Raw genomic sequence first — 18,211 nt, 5'->3', positions numbered from 1 at the left:
CCTTGTGCTGCTGGCGCTGCTTCTGCTGCTGCAGGGGGGGAGAAGTTAAGCCAGGGGAAACTTTTCAATCCCTTCCCCAGGCCGCTGCTGCCTCCTCCTTCCACATATTTTTCCCCTCAGAGTTTTATTGTGTCTGAATTTTCTCTCTCTCTCTCCTCTTCTGTCTGTCCACAGTTCAGGTTTCTGGGGTAAACAGGGTTTAGGATGGTGCTAGGGATATTTGGGAGAAGGAGAACTCTAGTGGTCTCTGCTGGAGTTGCTGTTTGTTTCTTTTATTATTTTTTTTTTAATAATACATTTGAAACGGATCTTTAACTATTTATTATGTATGTATTTTTTCATACTCTTAGGTCTGGACCCTCTCTTATTGCAGAGGGAAAATGTTGTGCTTATCCAGCCTTGATACATGAAAATTCCTCCTATCATGAAGTCTAACTTGGAGAAATGACAGATAATGTTTTTGAAAGTAGACACTCACCTTGAGCAACAGAAACTAAACCACACAGAATCAGCGGTCTGTCTCAGAGTTGTCAATACGTCGAGAGCTGTAGATCACAGAAGCATAGAATCATTTAAATTGGAAAAGACCTTTATGATCACTGAGTCCAACTGTTAGCCCTACTTGCACTGCAGGGTAGGGAAATACATATTAATACAAAATACATAAGTTTATAGGAATATATATATATATATATATATATATATATATATGTATGTATGTAAGTAGCAAGAAAACGTGCATTTTCTATTTTTTAATAGATTGTGAGATAAATATTAATGAATGTCTCTGGAAATATATCCTAAAATTTCTGAAATTCTTCAGGAATTATTAAATGGGTAAGTAACACTTCACAATTAATTAACTTGACTAGAATTTTACCTTTATTAAAATATACTGCAAGTTTAATGCAATAAACATTTATGCACGCAAAAAAATTTAGTCATATGAGTAGTCATTAATATTACTGAAACAGTAGAAGGTAATAGTAGTGCTAATATGAAAAAGAAGCATCCATTGTGCCTGGTCAGTCAAAGATTAAACAGTTTGCACACTGAACAGTGGAAGTTTCTCCAGCGTGTCCAGTAAATAATATTTCTAGCAGTGTCTAAAACCAGTTTCTTTGAGACTGCTGCATCAGGACATTGCATCCACTTGGAAAATAAAATGTAAATAATAGTTAGTTGCACAGCTGTGATAAAGTCTTACTTCTATTATGCATTTAAATATGAAAGAATGTTTTACATTATTCTAATAAACAGGAAAAAAAAGTGCTGGTAATCTGCTCTCAAAGAGTGCTTGAGGTATTGGGCAGATACCCAGTAGTAGTACTATAATTTATTAACAGCATTATATTGCTTGTATTAATAAAAAAGCAAATGAAATTTACAAGCAATTTTTAAAGTAAAAAGGGATTTACCATCAATATAATTACAAAAAGACTGCCTTATGTTAAGCATTTATTTGTGGTGTTTGGCTGTGATTTCGTTAAGGCATGTCATTTTCAAAAGAAGTTTGATAGAAATATATGCCAGGTTTCCATGGGATATTACTGGCTTGCCTGTCCTAGCTTTCTTTGAAACCTTCTCTGTTCAAATTGCATCTGAGCTATATTTATGCACAGGGGGTGAAAGAAGAATTTGGGGTCATTAGAGTTTCTGCTGTTTCTACCATGCAGTCAAGCCAACAGCTCTGCTCAAGCTGATATGGTTAAGGTGCACTGATTTTTGCATTCAGAATCAGAGGACAAACATAGCTAGCAGTCACATAACCATTTTTAATTCTTCACCCCAAACAGCCACAACCTGGGTTGGCTGGGGGGATTTGCCATAATTCCAAAACCAAGCTCCAAAGCCAGTCTCAGCTTCTCTAGTGAAAGATTTATTGCTCTGTCGCAGTGCCTTCTCCTTACCTATGTAAATATTTATTTAAGGCAGAAGTTCAGCTATCTTCGGTATAAAGAAGTTTTAGCCTCTTATCTCTCTCAGGACCCATAGAGAGCTGTCAAATAAATACTTAGGCCACAGTTTCACCAGCATGAAAGCACATGGAGGGCGGAAGCCTTATGGCTTGCCTACCGTACAGGTTTTTACCACTTGCCAGCAATCTCCTGTACTTAACATATTTATAAAGGCTAGTCTGGACCACCTCCAGATATTTGTTTCAGAATACAAATATTTAATTTTAGACAGAACAAGGTGTCCTAAAGCAAACATGTAGGGAGTGTCTGCAACCATAGCTACATTACCTTCTCTGAGCTGGGGGGCTGTGAATTAGATCCACTGTAGAAAGACGGCATAGAGCTTATAAATGGGTGCTCGTGGGCCCTCATGGATTTTGGGGCGTTTTGATATCCCCTGAGTAGCTGTTTGCATTATATAGCCTTCAGGATGCATGTTGAAGATTTAAAAAGAAGCATTTTTGTCTCGTTTTGACTTATTTTTATGGGTATTGTGAAGACTTTTTAATGCTCCTCAGGGTAGAGCTTTGAAGCCCGGCTGGCCGGGCTGGGCTAGCCCGACTCCCCCGCTTACCGCAGTGGCTGGGTGTCTTAACAGGAGCCCTGAGGCAGGGCCCTCCCGGCCATTCACTTTCACTGGCAGCGGGGTCCTGGAGCGCCGAGCCCGGCAGACAATGGGAAGGAAATCCCCCCCAGCCCCGGCCGCGGCGAGTTTCCTCCTCGGCACGGGGAAATGTTTGTTCCAACTAAAAGCGGGCTGGGGCCGCCTGCAGCCCCCCTGCCCCGGGGCTAGGGCGGGGGCGGTGCGAGGCCGCAGGGCCGCGTTTCCTCCGCCCGGCCGCGAAGGGCCCGGGCAAGGGCGAGCGGGAGCCGCGGCTCTGGGGCAGGACCGGCACCGCTCGGGCTGCAGGGGCTCGCTTGGGGAAAGGATTTGCTGGTTCAAAAGGTTTATGGTGAGGGCTCAAGTCGCCTGCTTGCTTACGTGGTTGTGGGGAGAGAAAACGCACCACTGCGTCAGTGTTAGAACATGATAAAGTTACTTCCTTCCGAGTAGAAAGTACTTGCCGTAGGAATACATCGGTCTGCATTTGTGCTGTGTGCTTTTGCCAGCAGTGCTGCACTGGCGATTTGTAGGCACCGCTTCCCTTGGAAAGGGGCTTGGAGAGGGGAGAAGAAGCTGAGTAAACAAGAAGCACAGAATTAGCATCATCCAGACCAGGAATCTACTGCCCTGAATTAAAGGGGATACCAGGCAGGTTCATGGGAAAGAAATCCTTTTCAGGTTGTAGACACACAAATCATGACTTGGGAAATCCCTGAGCTGATCCTAGTTGGAGGCTGGGACATGAATAGCCTGTGTCCTGCTGTTAAATGTTCCCCAAGTATGTCCACCACACTTCCCAGGTGTGAGAAGAGCAACACTGCCTAGTGTCAAGCAGATCGGTAAATATGCCTCTGTGTTCCTTTTAAATGCTACTCTTCCCATTCTCCTTTTCAAAAGACCTATTTTCAGTTCTAATACTGGAGAACACAATCCTGTGTGAATATGACTTTTTATTCTTGCCATGATCTTCTGCCATTCTCTTGCTTCAGTGGTAAAACCATCAAACCTGCAGGTGAACAAGTGCATCCTTGCTGGTGGGTTCCAGGTACTGGGCTTGGTACCATGAAATCATCCATTGAATGCTGCCCTTAGGAGAACAGGGAGTGTTGTGTCCTCTCCATCTCAGCATTTGTGCTAGGCTAATGAATGCACATCCCTGCCTTCTCCAGAACTTTCTGCCATCTTTCTGGCTGAACCAAACCCACCCACAATAAACTCAAGTCTTTATCTGGCTTTGTAAGATAGCTCTCTTTCTGGTGGTACCAACCCACTTCACTGTGTACTCCACTCCCAGCTGCACTGAAACAAAAAATATTTGAATGTGTTTCCTGGGAGGCAGGTCTGCTGTGTTGTGATCACAGAAGTATTAATGCAGAAAATTAGTGTAAATTTTTCATCAGAACGAAGTTTAGCAACACAGTTTTCTTTGCAGTAAAAATCTCAGCAAGGCATTTAATTTAGGAAGCTGGGGGAAGGGAACAAAGACTTAATAACAACAGGCTCAGGAAATCCATGAGCTGAAAACAGTTGGAGGATGGGAGAGTCTTAAGGAGAAGGTTATGCTCTTCCTTTTTTCCCCAGGCATTGTAAGGAAAATACCAGGCTCAAGAGGGGGACACAGAGCAGAGAACCCCCAATGTCTGCTGCTCCATGAAGCTGTCTAAGGAATGAGTTCAAGTCACCCAAAGATGCTGTCCTTGCAGATGACATGATGAGGATTGAAACAGACCCTACAGCAGCCAGGATCCTTCCTTCCATTTCAGCTTCCCTCTCCTTGCTATGTCCCTAGCCGTGCACCACTGGCTACCCACTGTGCTCAGAGGAGTTGTACAGGCAGAACTTCTAAAGACGTTCTGGGGTGTTTGTTGAAAACAGTACATTGTGGGGAGGTGGATCTTTGATCTGACACCCTATTGCCAGTACTCGCCTGTGTGGGTTCCTTGTGGGTATAGCTGGTAATAAAAAAACCCACTCAGAGCTAAGTCTAGCAAGTATAGATGTAGACTAAGATACAAAAAATGCACTTTTTTTTTTCAGTGTGTTCTCTCTTTTCATTTTCATGCACAACTGGGAATAGAGGTTTATCCTAAAAAGTTTACCTGTGAGTAAACTGACATATGTTTATGACAGATGACATGACATGTGTTTACACCAGCATTATGGTTCATGAAAAGTGTATGCCTGGTTCAGCACAGAGTCTGCCAAAGGAAACTTAGCTCCATATTTTTTAACTAATTCTAAACAACAGAGTGAGTTTGCATCAGTTGCATACTTTGTGAAAAAAAACCCCTTTAATGTCAGTTTCCAAGTGTATATCAAATTTATCTCACACAGGTCTGTATTGGTGCAATATAGGAAATAATTTATATTTATGTAGAATAAATGCTCAAAACTTATATTTGATTTTAGACTGAAATAGCCTCTGTTTTTATTTTATGAGTATTCTGTGACTGGAGAAATATTGTTTGCCAGAAAACCTGCTGGGACTATGAGGAAATAAGAAGTACCTTTCATTATTAAATAACTACAGAACTAGAACTTTTATATGGATACACAATGAATGCCATAATTTTGGGGAAATAATAATTACACTGCACATCATATTAATTGCCAGCATAAAAAATAATAAGAAAAAAATTCCTGTGTTTAAAGTAAGTGGAGTCTATCCTTCCAAGGCAGGGGACATACATGGATAAGGGAGGTGCATGCATTAGGAGCATGCAAAGATGTTCAAGTGCCTTTAAATAAAAGTTAGCTCATGACAAGCCAGGTTTAACCTGTTTTGGTCTAGCACTGCCTTTTTGCTAATTAGTGCAGAAATACTCAGTGTCTGCCCTTTGTGTCAAGGCCTTCCATGATCAAACATGGCTTGTCAGCTCCAGGGTGGTGCTGGAACCAGGCTGGTTCCATGCATTCATGAGACATTTCTCTGGGCTTAACAAGCCCTTCCAATGTACAGACATCTGTCCCTGGACAGAGCAGAGACATCCAGATGTTTCTGAAAGAGAGAATGTGTTATCATTAGTATTATCATTATAATTATTATTAACTGAAGCTAATAAGCCATGTTAGGCCAGAGCTGATCACCAGTTGTAGCTCTGTACAGCTTTTTCCCAAGCTCCAGTTTCCAGGAATACACTCTTTTGCATAGCATTAGCTCCAGTCTCACTCTGTTTATTTTTGCAGTTGTGATGCTACACAAAAAAGGCAAAATTGTTTCTGGAACAGAGCTGCTCTTGCATCTAACACATTGCCTGAGCTACAGATCCCTACCAGACTGAAGCTGGCCTGGCACAAAGCCATCTTCATGTGCTTGGAGCTTTGATGTGCCCTGATATCATCTGCAGCTTGACTACACCTCTCAGTGATATCACTGATTGTCTGTACAAGGATGGGCTTAATTAATAGCAACATTTGTGTCAGTTTTGAACTGTTATGGTCAAGATGAAAGCTAATGTAGGAACAAAAAAAATCCACATCTGTCGTACTTCATTTCAGACACTTCATACTATATTTCAGACACCTTATTTGAAAGCTTTTTATATTATCCAAAGTTAAAGATAATATGTTGGATAAGATATAATAGTTTGGATCCATTATCACCAATTTAATTTTTGTTGTATTCTGTAAGGAGTCACATGCTTAAAATCAATTGTAATATTCAAGTCTAATTGTCCTTTCACTACCAACCTTCTTACACTGATGGAATTGGAAGAGAATGTCATGACAAGTTAACCAAAGTGGAACTTACACAGTGAGACTGATTGAAATTATTGGATTTTAAAAGAGTACTGGGAAAAATAGATTGTGTGTTACTTGATCTTATGTGTCATGTAGAATATGTATTATGTATTATTCACAAGTAATAGATTTCATTTACATATTTGTCTATTTACCTATTTATCTTAGTTAATAGCTGCATTATGTTCAGCATATGGCAATGTAATCAGTTAAAGATTTCTCATTTAAAAAAAGAATTTATTAACACCCTGTTAACTTTAGCAAGAATAATGTGGGAGTTTGAAATTGAAATATCTTGTAAATTTACCAGGCATACTAATCAAAAGCCATGGTTAGCTAGTAGCTAATTACAGGGTACTAATATACTAATACTAATAAGGGTAACTAATTGCAGTTACCATTGCAATAGTAACTAAATATGCTGAATAGTAACTAAATATGCACTGCTGAACTTAAAAAGTCCACCTTATTTCTTGATCCTGAATTAAAAAAAATAAAAGGAATCAGATTCTGACATCTTGTACATGTGTGTCATTCAAGGCAATCTTGATAATACATTTTCTGTTCAATATCTGCACTTAATAAAATTTTTAACATTGAGACATAAATCCACATATTTTATTTCTAGTATTTGCATGCTTTATAGCCTCTTCTTAGTGCTGGACTAGTTCTAATTTTGTTCAAAAATTTTTATTCAAAAGGAAAGATTTATCATCCCCATTTTTCAGTTCTTAACTATAGGTCATGCTACTTTTCATCTCAGTAATTTATGTGAATGTTTTCCCTTCTGGGTGACAACTATATTGCATTCACTTTGGAAATGTTGTTGCTTTTGAATGGTTTAGCACAACTCCAAGGTGTTGAGACAAACATGCAGACATGTTTTTCCTTCTTTCTCCCATAACTAGGGGAGAAAGGCAATCCTGCCCAAGTGCCAATTAAATAAGAGTTGTATTTATTTTCTTTTCTATTTTTAGGGAAAACAAACCCACTGCATATAGTTGCTCATGCATTACATTAGATCAAGCTAAACATGATGTGTGGCTACAGTTTTAGAAGCTAAGCAATTTCTGTGTGACTTTTTAAAGAAAAATAAAGCATAGTGTTAGTACTGGAATCTGTGGGTGAAATAAGCAGAAAATTTGTGAAATACCAAAACAAGAAAGAATGGTACTTAGAAAATGAATCGACAGAATCAGTGTTACACAATCACTCTTATATTTAGAACTATTTTCTAATGCTATTCAGAAAAGTTGCAAACTGGTAGGTGTACACATGATAGAGAACAGCACAATTCTCTGCTGTTAAAAACTCAGGAAGCTGCAAGGAATTTACAAAAAATTTCAAAGGGGATGCTGTAATAAACATCAAGCAGGAAAGCATTGTAATAATTCCTCATAATATTATTATTGGAAAAGGGATTGAATTTCCAGATGGATTCTCTATTTGAAAATGGGACAGAGTTTCGCCCCCCCCCATCCTCTTAGTTTGTGTGCTGCATTTTAGAGTTGAACTCATACTGCTTGATAATATAAAAACAGGACAAATCAACTCACACAAAAGTCCATGTTTGAATTCTTATCCTGCACTAATTTTTGTTTGTAAGAAAATTTTGCAGAGGTTTTAAATGAAGCATTGTCTCAATTAGTTTACAAAGAAGGTGACCATTCACTTAAAAAGTTATATTGCTTTCAGCTGCTGAGCTGTGAGCATATGAGGACGTAGCACACCATGCATATGGGGACTAAGGAAGGTAATATGTGTCTTCTTAGAATCAAAGGACTCATGATTACTCTCTCAGGTGATCAAAAGTATTAGGTGAGGCAAAAAAAGAAATGAACTCAAAACTAAAACACCATTAATTTTTAAAATAGCCTGAAGGTTCAGACTGAACCATCTCAAAATATTTTATGTGCATGTAGGGATTCCTGAAGAGACAAATGAATCCTTTTTGTCAGGTTGTAAGCACTGTCCAGTGTGTGTGAGCAACATGTTCAAGCAAGGACTACAAGAATAAAATCCTCCCTCTCTTACGAATTTAGCAACTAGGAATGAGCTCAAAGTATCCCTGTGGTAGCAGTATGGCTGCTGGTCACCTTAATGTATGGGAATCCTGGGGTCAAGTGTCCCAAATTTTTATCCTCTTTTGTTTTACTGGTTAGTAAGGGCACCTAGGTGCCAGGTGACACTGATGCTAGCAGTGAACTTCTCTTACCTGTTCATTACCACAGTGAAGTTGTTCAGGTCCCCCAATGGTAAAAAAGATAGAACAGATTTATGCACACTATATTAAAACATGATGTCCATAGGGAAAAAATGATAAACTACAAAACCCACAAGAACACTGATTGAATTGGTAAATTGTGTTATTTACAAGCATTTTCATTCAGTGCCATGGAACTCCCAGGCTGAGGGGGCATGGGGAGGTATGAGCTATTTGTGAGCAATTAACTTCCCATGAAGTAATAGTGGCAGTTTTGTTGGAATGTCTTCGTGGAAACTAAGGAGACATTCCTTCAGAGGACTGGACTCTTGATTATTTTTTGCCTCAGTTACTAGATTTACATGGCACAATGAAGACTGACAAAATTCTGCTCTTGCGATCTAGCAGAACTTTCCTGGGAGTGTTTAAGTCAAACCTGAACTCATTATATATGACAGCAATGTAATTGTACTATCTTTTTTGAAGAATACCTGTTTAAATATGCTACTGAAAAATATAAAAAAGTCTTTAAAATTTGCAAGATCACAAGCTGTTAAAAATGCTAACAAAGGGTTGCTTCCAAGCTTTCTTGCAGCTGGCCCCTTATTTAAAATAAAAAATAAATTAAAGAGATCATTCTTCTTTAGAAAAACAAAGAATAAAGACCAGAATTAAATGGCTACAGAATGTAAAACATGTAGTTTAGTAACTCTGAAAAGAGCCAATAGTCATGTAGGGTAATTAGTTGAACACGAACTTGTGTAGTTAATGAAAGGAGAATACTGTTGCAATAAGTAAGGTAAAGTAGAACAGATTACAGGAGGTATAAGGAGTTGAAGACCAAACTAAACCCAAAAAGCTACATTTGAAACAGTAGGTCTACAGCAAAGTTTTTACACAATTGACTTAGGGTTTAGTTGGTGTATGTGGGCATTGTCGTTGTACCCGAGACTTCAAAAAGAGGTAGTAAAGAATAAAATGCCAGAATAAAATGACATCTGTACAATTTTTTTAGTAGAAGTTTGTGTTAGTGTTTTGATCATAAGAAAAAACATTGCTGATGAATAAATGAATAAAATGTGTCCCTCACTGTTATCTGGCCCTGGCAACAACCTACACAACATGCCTTACATTCAGGTGGCTAAATTCTGTTACCTGCAAAATGCAGTGTTCTCATCTAAATAGTCTATTGGGATAGTGTCTGGGTTGTAATGCCCTTAAATCTGGCTTGGCTTTTTTGTTCTCTTTGAAAACCGTGTTAACCATTCAACAGAATCTGTGACCACATGCCAGTGCCTGTGCTTGGACCTTAGCACTCCTTTGTTTATCACTGCAGACATTGCTTCTTTATTATACTGCCTGCACACCCAAATTGCTAGAAATGTATGTGAGTCCGGTTAATCTTAGAAAAAGTTAATCTACACAGACAACCCTAAAGGCAAAGCAGAATTCCAATAACCATTGCCCTAGACAAATAACTTTGTTGCTATTAATGTGAGCAAACTGTTTGCTACAAGTCTAGCAAGCAGTGAGAGATTGATTGGAATGTGCATCCATGGAAATACAGTTTACAATTACTAGAATTTAATGCATCATGTCTAGTGCCTGTTAGTGTGTGAAAGACTTTAATTTGTTTACTCTAGTTTTCTTCATAATATACATTAAAAAAATTGAAAAGCTTACTTTCCCTGCATGGAACGCCCATGATTTCCAAGCAATTAGGAACTTCTATTTCTTAAACAACTTTTTTAACTTGTCAAGACATGCATGAGTTAGCAAGCACAATAGTATCTTAATATTTGATCATACACATACAACCTGTCTTAGTTAACAACATCAGAAATGTAAAAATAAGTGTATAAAAATAAGTTTTCTTAGTCAGAAAAGTTAATACAACCCTAAGCCTTTGTTTTGAAAGAACACAATGTGAAAAATGGAAACTAAAAATGTAGGGCCTTTATTAATAGCAACAGCTGTCACGTATTCATTTTTGTCTCTCTCGGATATTAAAAATGGCTAAATAGAATTGATTAAACTTTGCTTTTGAGCTGTCCTGGGAAGGAAGTAGCTATGACAGATTTCATCCAACAAATTACATATTTTTTTAAATTGAGGCTCATAATAAAAATGCTTGGAGATCCTGTGCAGCATTCCTTCTGTGATACTATGAAATAGAGAGGGGATAGTGGAACTCTACTGCCATTTGTCATTTTAGAGCCATAGAAGACATCTGCAGTGCAGAGGCTATGGCTCAGCTTGCCTGTGGTTTGCAGGACCATATGTGTGAATCATTTAATTCAACAATAGAACACAGATCATACTGATTATTTCTGTTACACAGAGATATTACTGATCTTTTCCTGTTCCACGGTTTATTTTTGGAAAAATTATTCTGATTTTCAGATAGTCTAAATATTAATTGTGCTAGCATTTATAAAGTACAACAAGTCATAAGTAAATTTCACTGGAATTTTGGAAGGGGAATAAAAAAAGGATCTGGTCCCCAACATCTTTTTCTAAACACATCAGTAGTAGCATATGCATTTCTCATTTATTAAGGCCTTGAAGTTTTAGTACTCAGATATCTAAATATAGGTATACCTGTATATGTTTAAAAAATAACTTTTTTTTTGGCCATGAACAAATATCAAATATTTAAACATGTCTGTTGGCAAAGAGACACAGAACATCCAAGCTACAATGCCATTTTAAAATACCTGTTGAGAACCATTTGAAAATATGTAGAATTTTGACTGTGCTTTATAGACTATCGTAAGTGTTCCAGCAATGCCAGAGTTTCTAAGTATAACTCTGAGAGACCAAAAAAAAAAAAAAAAGAAAAATCATGACTAATTTCTTTCTTTCATATGCTTTCATATTTCCACTGCATCTCTACAGTCAGACTCTCTGTTAGGTGACACTTTACATCTCTAAATTCAAAGGTAATTTAAAGCCCTCTTGAAGTCAAGAAAATTTGGCTTGAATGACGCCTTTAGAGCTGTTCCATTTCTTCTGTTTACATTGAAATCTAGCAAATTAATCTCATAGATTTGGAGGCTGTTTTTACAGGCATGAATACAAAAGAGAAATAGGAGCTCACTTTTAATATTTTACAAAAGTGATTTAGCAAGGCAGATCAGGAAACTCCATTCTTTCTAGCAACTTAATAAATCACTCTCATGCTACTAAGTTTCAGAGTTTACTGAAGGTCTCCCTTGTAAAAGAGCTGGGGCCTGCTTTTTCCCTGGGAAATTTTTGTAAATGCTAAGGTGAATGTGAGATGAAATAAACTTGTCTGTGATATAGGAAGAGCCCAATCTGAATTCCAGTTAAACTGCATAGGGAGAATCTTCTGCCTTACACAACAGGAAAGTCACAAATCACATGCATCACTTACAGAGCCCATGATGCATCAGACTGGAGAGTGATTCTTAAAAGAGAGAACGAGCACAAGCCCCTGTATCTGGGGGCAGCAGTATCCATTTTCTGTCTCCTATGGGATGGTGTTGGTGGCAGCAGGACAGTGAGTGCAGGACAGTGAGACCCTGCTCAGCCGGAGCAAACAGCAACTGCACATTTAACAGAGACAGCAGGGAAAGGAGAGCAATGGGGGTTTTTAACCAACCTTGTCTTGCTTACATTCCATCATTTTATCTCTTTTTTTTAACACTTTCAGCATTGCTTAAGGGAGCACCAACTGTGTGTGTTCCATCACAGAGAAGGGTTTGTGTGGACTTCAAGGGAGGAAGGAAGACAGACCTTCATGTCTGAGTGGATATTGCTAAGGAGGGGCATCAACATTATGCTGGTGTGGCCTTGGTTGAATCTACAGTTTCAAATCTTAGAAACATTTGTCTGCAACTGGGTCAGTATTTTATTTTCTAAGATTTTTCTTCTATGTGTATTTTGTAAGCGATCAAAAGCTTGAAGGGGGAGGAGGGAAGCCTTTGCACAAAACACTCAGCCCTGTATATTTGTGCAAAATGTAAAATAGATGCCTGGCAGGCAAACAGAGAGTACATACTGCCACAGTAAACTGGTGATTGCTTTGAAACCACTGCTTTCTACTTCACTGCACATAAATAAGATCCTCCTAACCTCTTTCCTTGAATTTGACAAGAAGAAAATCACAAGACTTCCATGCAAGAACAGCTAAAAGCAAAGTAAGAAAGATCATCTTGGAGAAAAAGGGCAGCTGGGGCTCACTGCCAGAGTGATGGACCCTAAAGCACTGGTGCTCCTGGTTTGTATGGTCTAAGATACCATTCTCATTGCCAGCTCCAAAGATGTATAACTGTGACCAGGTCTGCACTGTTTGCTCTGTCCTGGTAAGGCACTGCAAATAGGAAGGTGAGATGATTATACTGCCTGAGAATGGTTGCATGCTCTTCTATCAGAAGGAGGCCACTCAATCTCATTCACTCATTCACTCACTCACTCACTCACTCACTCACTCACTCACTCACTCACTCACTCACTCTCACTCACACTCACTCAACCCCAGTGGGAAGGAGGAGAGCATTGGAAGAGTAAAAGTGAGAAAAGTTAAAAGATAAAAGATAAAACCAGTACAGGTGATAAAGTTATTGCAATTCATCATATGCCTCAAATCCATTGAGAAGGATGTTCAGTAGCTTCTTGCTAAACGGAATATCTACCATAACCATTGGACACAAGTGCTTCTCTGATCTCTGAATAAATTTCAGTGTTGACTCCTCCATATGTACAAATGCTCAGTCTGGGACTAGATTGCTAACCAAGGGAAGCAGTTTCTCATGATATCCTCCATGTGCAGACCTTTTGAATGAATTCTTTAAAAAAATCACTTTTGAAAAATGTTTCAGAGGTTGGTTCTATTTGTTGCCACCCAGGACACCCAGTTATCATTTTCTTTTTCAGCCACTATTTTATTTGGGAGCATGATGCTGAGAACAATGTTATTTTATTCTGATGGTTGGAGATTCAACTACTGAAGAAAATTGCTGCTTTCCTAATTTTAAAACAAATTCAGCCAATGGCAACACATTAATTTTGAGGTGGATCTTCTTTTAAATATTCTTATCTAAAATAACTTTTAAAACTATTCTGGAAACAAAGAATGAAAAATTAGGAATTCTATTATGGAAAGAGTAAAGCCTTTAGTAACAATTAATGAAAATTATAATGTAATGAGAGATTGCTGGAGGTGATGAAGAAGAACTTGAGGAGATGGGAAAGGAGACATAACTGCCACCATGAAAGCTTTTTAAGAGAGAAGACTTTCAGACTTGGTGCATAGAAGAGGTGGAAATAGCACATAATATTTGATTGAGGCTGGGACATTGCTGAATGTATTCCATTCACTTTAGTACACATATCAAAATGTAAATGAGAGGGAAATCAAAACTTGCTATGGATGCTGACACTTGTATACTGGAAAGTATGAATTTGCCATCTATGAACATATCAGCGCTAAAAAACCTAGGTGCCCCTTATTTGCATGAACATCTTAAAAGGTTGCTAGCTTTTCCTACTAAGTTTCATTGCAATTGTAGTTATTGGGTATAAAAATCCATTCACTATGTAATTTTAGGATTTGTTTCTTATATCTTGTGGGGATGCTTAGATATTCTTTGTTGGATTCTTTTTCTATTCTTTGAAAGAACATGGGCAAGTTAAGGAATAGTTGTAATTTCTGTTCAGGTCTGTAGATTGCTTATCTTGCAAGGCTACTATCAATGTCAGTCCTGTGATTTGGCCTGCAGTCTTGAAAATGTTTTTTCTCTGTTTCTTCCTGACACTGCCATTATTATATTAGGTCAGCTGTTGACCATACTTATGGGAGTAAAGTAATGAAGCTCAGCTTGGTAAAACTAGCAGTACTGGTGAGGATGTGAGAACTCCTCCTGGGTTTGCCAGCGTTGCTTGCAAAGTTTGAATTGCCCCAGGCTGGGGATCTGAGGATCACTGCTCCTGTAGTGTCCCTTCACAGCACTCATGTCTGTCTGATTTGCTGGTGCACTTTGCCAGCATCACACCTCTCAAGAATTCAGAGCTTGTTTAGCAGGGAGTTCATACTTCTGCAGCCTGCTTACCAAGGGGGAAATGCTAAATTTTCGAAAGCCCAATGTTACAATTTAAGAAGTTTTTTCTTTTCATTTCTGTGGACAGAAAATGGGGAATTTAGTGAGGGCTTATTTGACTAATTTATCTGGTAATAAGTGGGTTTTAATAATTTCAGATTCTCACATGCCAAAATTATTGGGCATGCAAGTACATTTCAAAGAAATGGGGTTTTTACTTTAAATAGCGATTTTGAAAAAAATTGAAAAGTAGAGGAAAAAGAGAGTACAAATAGGGATAAATTATTCACAAGCTATATTTTCCTGTCTGAGATAAACATCAGATAACAAACTCAGGCCCAAAGGGTATATGTTGGCAATCAATTCTGCTCAGCCAGACATTCATAAATATGATTTATTTAAATTATGTGGTGTTCAATAAACATCTGAATCTTTATTTATACCTCTTGATCTGCCAAAATGTTTTGCTTAAAATCTAAGGCTATGAGGAAATATGATAAGGACTACTGTCACCATCTGTTAAAGGAGAAAACTTGACATAATTTTTGGAAGAAACATGCATATTTTCTTCTGAAAAAATATTGTGAAAGATTGCGTATGTCATGGTCAAGGAGCAAAAGGAATGTAAAGAATATTTTACCCTACTTTTTATAGGCAAAATGTTATTTCAAGAATGTAGTGGGGTTGTAGAGAAGTAACAAAGAATTTCTGTAATCTTCCACTACCTTTGCTTAGACAAATGTTGCAAGTGGAGACAGTTTCCTTACCTTTCATTTCTTTACCTTAAGCAGTTTGTTATCACAAAAGTGGGCTCGTCTGTGCATGAAAGGGCTGTGTAATTGCAGAACATTATGGGGAAAATAATTAAAGCAATTTTTATGTGCAGCAAATTGCAAACAAGCAGGAACATGAATTTTTGGCACATTTTGGGAGATTGAAGTTCACGAAACTTGTAAATTCCTATTCACTGTGGTCCCTGTAGATATTCTTGGCTTTCTTTTGGCTCCAGTTCACTTTACTGTTGTGACAGCTAGAAGCTATGTGTTATTTTAACTCTCAAAAGCCATAAAGGGATTAGGCCCACATAGCACTAGATTCTTCCAGAATATATAGAGAAATTTTATTTTCCTTCCTAAAGGTCTTACTCTGTTGTCTTTAGGGTTAGAGAAAGAAAAGGCAGGGAGAAGGGATGTGATATGTATGTATAAATATTAATTTAGTGTGCAACTTTAGTTTTGGTTCTTGCTGGTATTTTATTGGATCATATGTAAATACTTATTACCATTTTATTGTTTTGTTCTGCAATGGTTTCCTTCCCAAGCCCTTTTTGAAGGGAAAAGGAAACTAAGGAAACACACAATCACATTTTGTTTGTGTGAGAGAGGGGAAGAGAGAGAAAAAAATTGTTACAAGTTTTGTGGAAAGTTGTAGTAGAGTGGAGAGAGGAGAGTCTGCAGAATTTATGAGATTATCCAGATCCACATTGCTACAAAAAGCCACTGGAAGTGGCTCCTCTCTCTGAAGAACTGCTTTTGCCTATTGATAAAGGTCTATGCTGTCACTTTGTTTCATCATATAACATATTTGTGGTTTTAACAGTTAAAGTGTTCTGAAAAGGGAACTGGGCTATCTAGATATGTAATAGGGCAGTTGGGCCCTTAATTTTTTTAAAATGTTTTCTATGTTCCTGAAAACACTCTCTTTTCCTTAACAAACTATATCCTTCAGCAAGGGATTAATCACAATCAAAGGAATAGCATTTGATAACTATTAGATGTTGAAAATCACCAGGAGTGGTAAAATAACTAGCTGGTCCCATGGAATCCAAGCAATTACAACAGGAATATTTCCAGGACTAGTAGTGGTAGTTAATAAAATGGTTGCCTCCAGGCATCTAACACACCTTTCTGTCACCTTTGATTGCTCAATCTGCTGTGTCTGCAAACAACTCGAATCCCATTGTCCTGCAAGAGACAAGAATCTCAGAAGCACCCCTTTGGGGGTACTGCAGTGAGCTTGGAAGTAATAATAGCTTCTGAGAAGACACATCTATCACTACTGTTCTGTTTGTGTTTGACTATCAGGAATGCAAAAAAACATTGAAGTATTACAGGAGATTTTATAGCAAAATTATAGATAAGATACATATGTCTGACTTGGCTTAGCTTAGAGGAATTTTAATCGATTTCCCAGTGAAGACATTTCAGTGTTACACATTTAGAAGCTTTTATTAATCATAACCCCTCGGGCACCTCCAATACGAAGTTTTGGCATGAGGCAGTTTGCTTTCAGCTACACCTGTGCAATTCTTCTGAAAAAGGCTTTTCTCATCTCACTCTCACATGATCACAGACCTGAAAATACAACTGAGAGCAATGAAACAGAGTGCTGATGGAGTTGGAGCACAAAGACTTGACATCACCCTTCCTGAGAAGGACAGCCACACTCAACAGCACCTTTGGCAGAGCCAGCATACAAAATGCTTTCATTTAAAAAAAAATCTGATAATAATAAATTTTTATCTAGCCTCTCAACTGTAGGATTAATGAGTTGTGTACATTCTGCTGGTAGATTAGATGCTCTCTTCATTCCAGAGTGACTTGAAGTAATGGTGCCTTGAGATTTTATTGACTAAACCTGTCAATCCTCTGAATGTTAAATCCCTTCAAAGGCTTACAAAAAGCACATCTGAAAACCTGGAAACCCTGTTCATTGTCCAATTTTAAAAAACTTGGTTCTGAAATAAAGAAGAGGTTGCTCGGTTTAAAATCTGCTTTAGTTTCCATTTAACTGAAAGGTAAATGTCTTACTGGTTTAAATGGAAACACGAAGAGATTCTTGATGTACTTTATGTCTGAGACTTGCAAGCTGCTTTGCTTCTGCAGCACTCTGAGCTATGGTTTAATTGAGTTATGCTCACAGGAGTTAATTTTTCAAATATTAAAAAAGATACAATCCAAAGCTTTTTTTCAAGTTTTAGTCTGCATATTCCTGGGGATTTTAATGCTGTCTCAATTTAGTAAGTTATATTTATATATTTTTAAAGAACTTAACATTTAAAAAAAATCAGGCTTTAGATATTTGTATATTGTCTAATGAGAAACTTCTATGTATATCTAGAAAATGAAGATATACCAGTTTTGTTGTTTATGATTGAAGTCATATGAAGCAATTTTTCAGAGGAAACTAATTTTCTTTGAAGAAAGGCTTATCTGGCATGGGTTTACTATTGGTTATTAGGATTAAGAATAAAATTTAAGAAGTGAATCCTCTTATAATTGGGCCAGATCCTCAGAAGGTATAAATCATAATGGCTCAATGTAAGTAAAGCAAGCTCTGACAATTTACATCAGTTTAGGATTTGACCTTCTCCCCAGAAAATAATTTCTGTCAAGATCATACTTCCTATATTTGTCTTACTTTGTGCCTGGCAGAGAATTAATTAACACATAATTGCTTTGGTGAACTCAGGATAAAACTTTTCTGTTCAAGAACTCTATTCATTTACTGATTAACTTGCTTCATGGCTGAGTTAGTTCTGCAGGGTCATGCTGTACTAATGACCAGAGCAAAGGAACATTGTCAAACCAATGAGGACAAGGTAGGCTTGGAAGTATTCCAAATTCTGTTCAATTAGTCACTG

The 18,211-nt window shown here is 37.8% G+C and overlaps 1 protein-coding gene across 3 annotated transcripts in view; it reads right to left on the bottom strand.

The window, feature by feature from the left end:
* The window catches only part of ZMYND11 (zinc finger MYND-type containing 11), a 105,391-nt gene extending 105,182 nt beyond the window's left edge, over positions 1-209 (bottom strand). For 2 of the 3 annotated variants that reach the window (XM_066551232.1, XM_066551241.1), the window contains exon 1: positions 2-208. The gene's annotated coding sequence lies outside the window, so the exon portion shown is untranslated. Of the gene's footprint in view, position 1 lies in introns of all 3 variants that reach the window. The other variant, XM_066551213.1, reaches the window with a different exon arrangement.
* Between the last annotated feature and the right edge of the window lie 18,002 nt (positions 210-18,211).

Source organism: Molothrus aeneus, chromosome 1, assembly GCF_037042795.1.
Source record: "Molothrus aeneus isolate 106 chromosome 1, BPBGC_Maene_1.0, whole genome shotgun sequence".
NCBI lineage: Eukaryota > Metazoa > Chordata > Aves > Passeriformes > Icteridae > Molothrus > Molothrus aeneus.
This window is presented reverse-complemented; position numbering and strand designations above follow the sequence as displayed.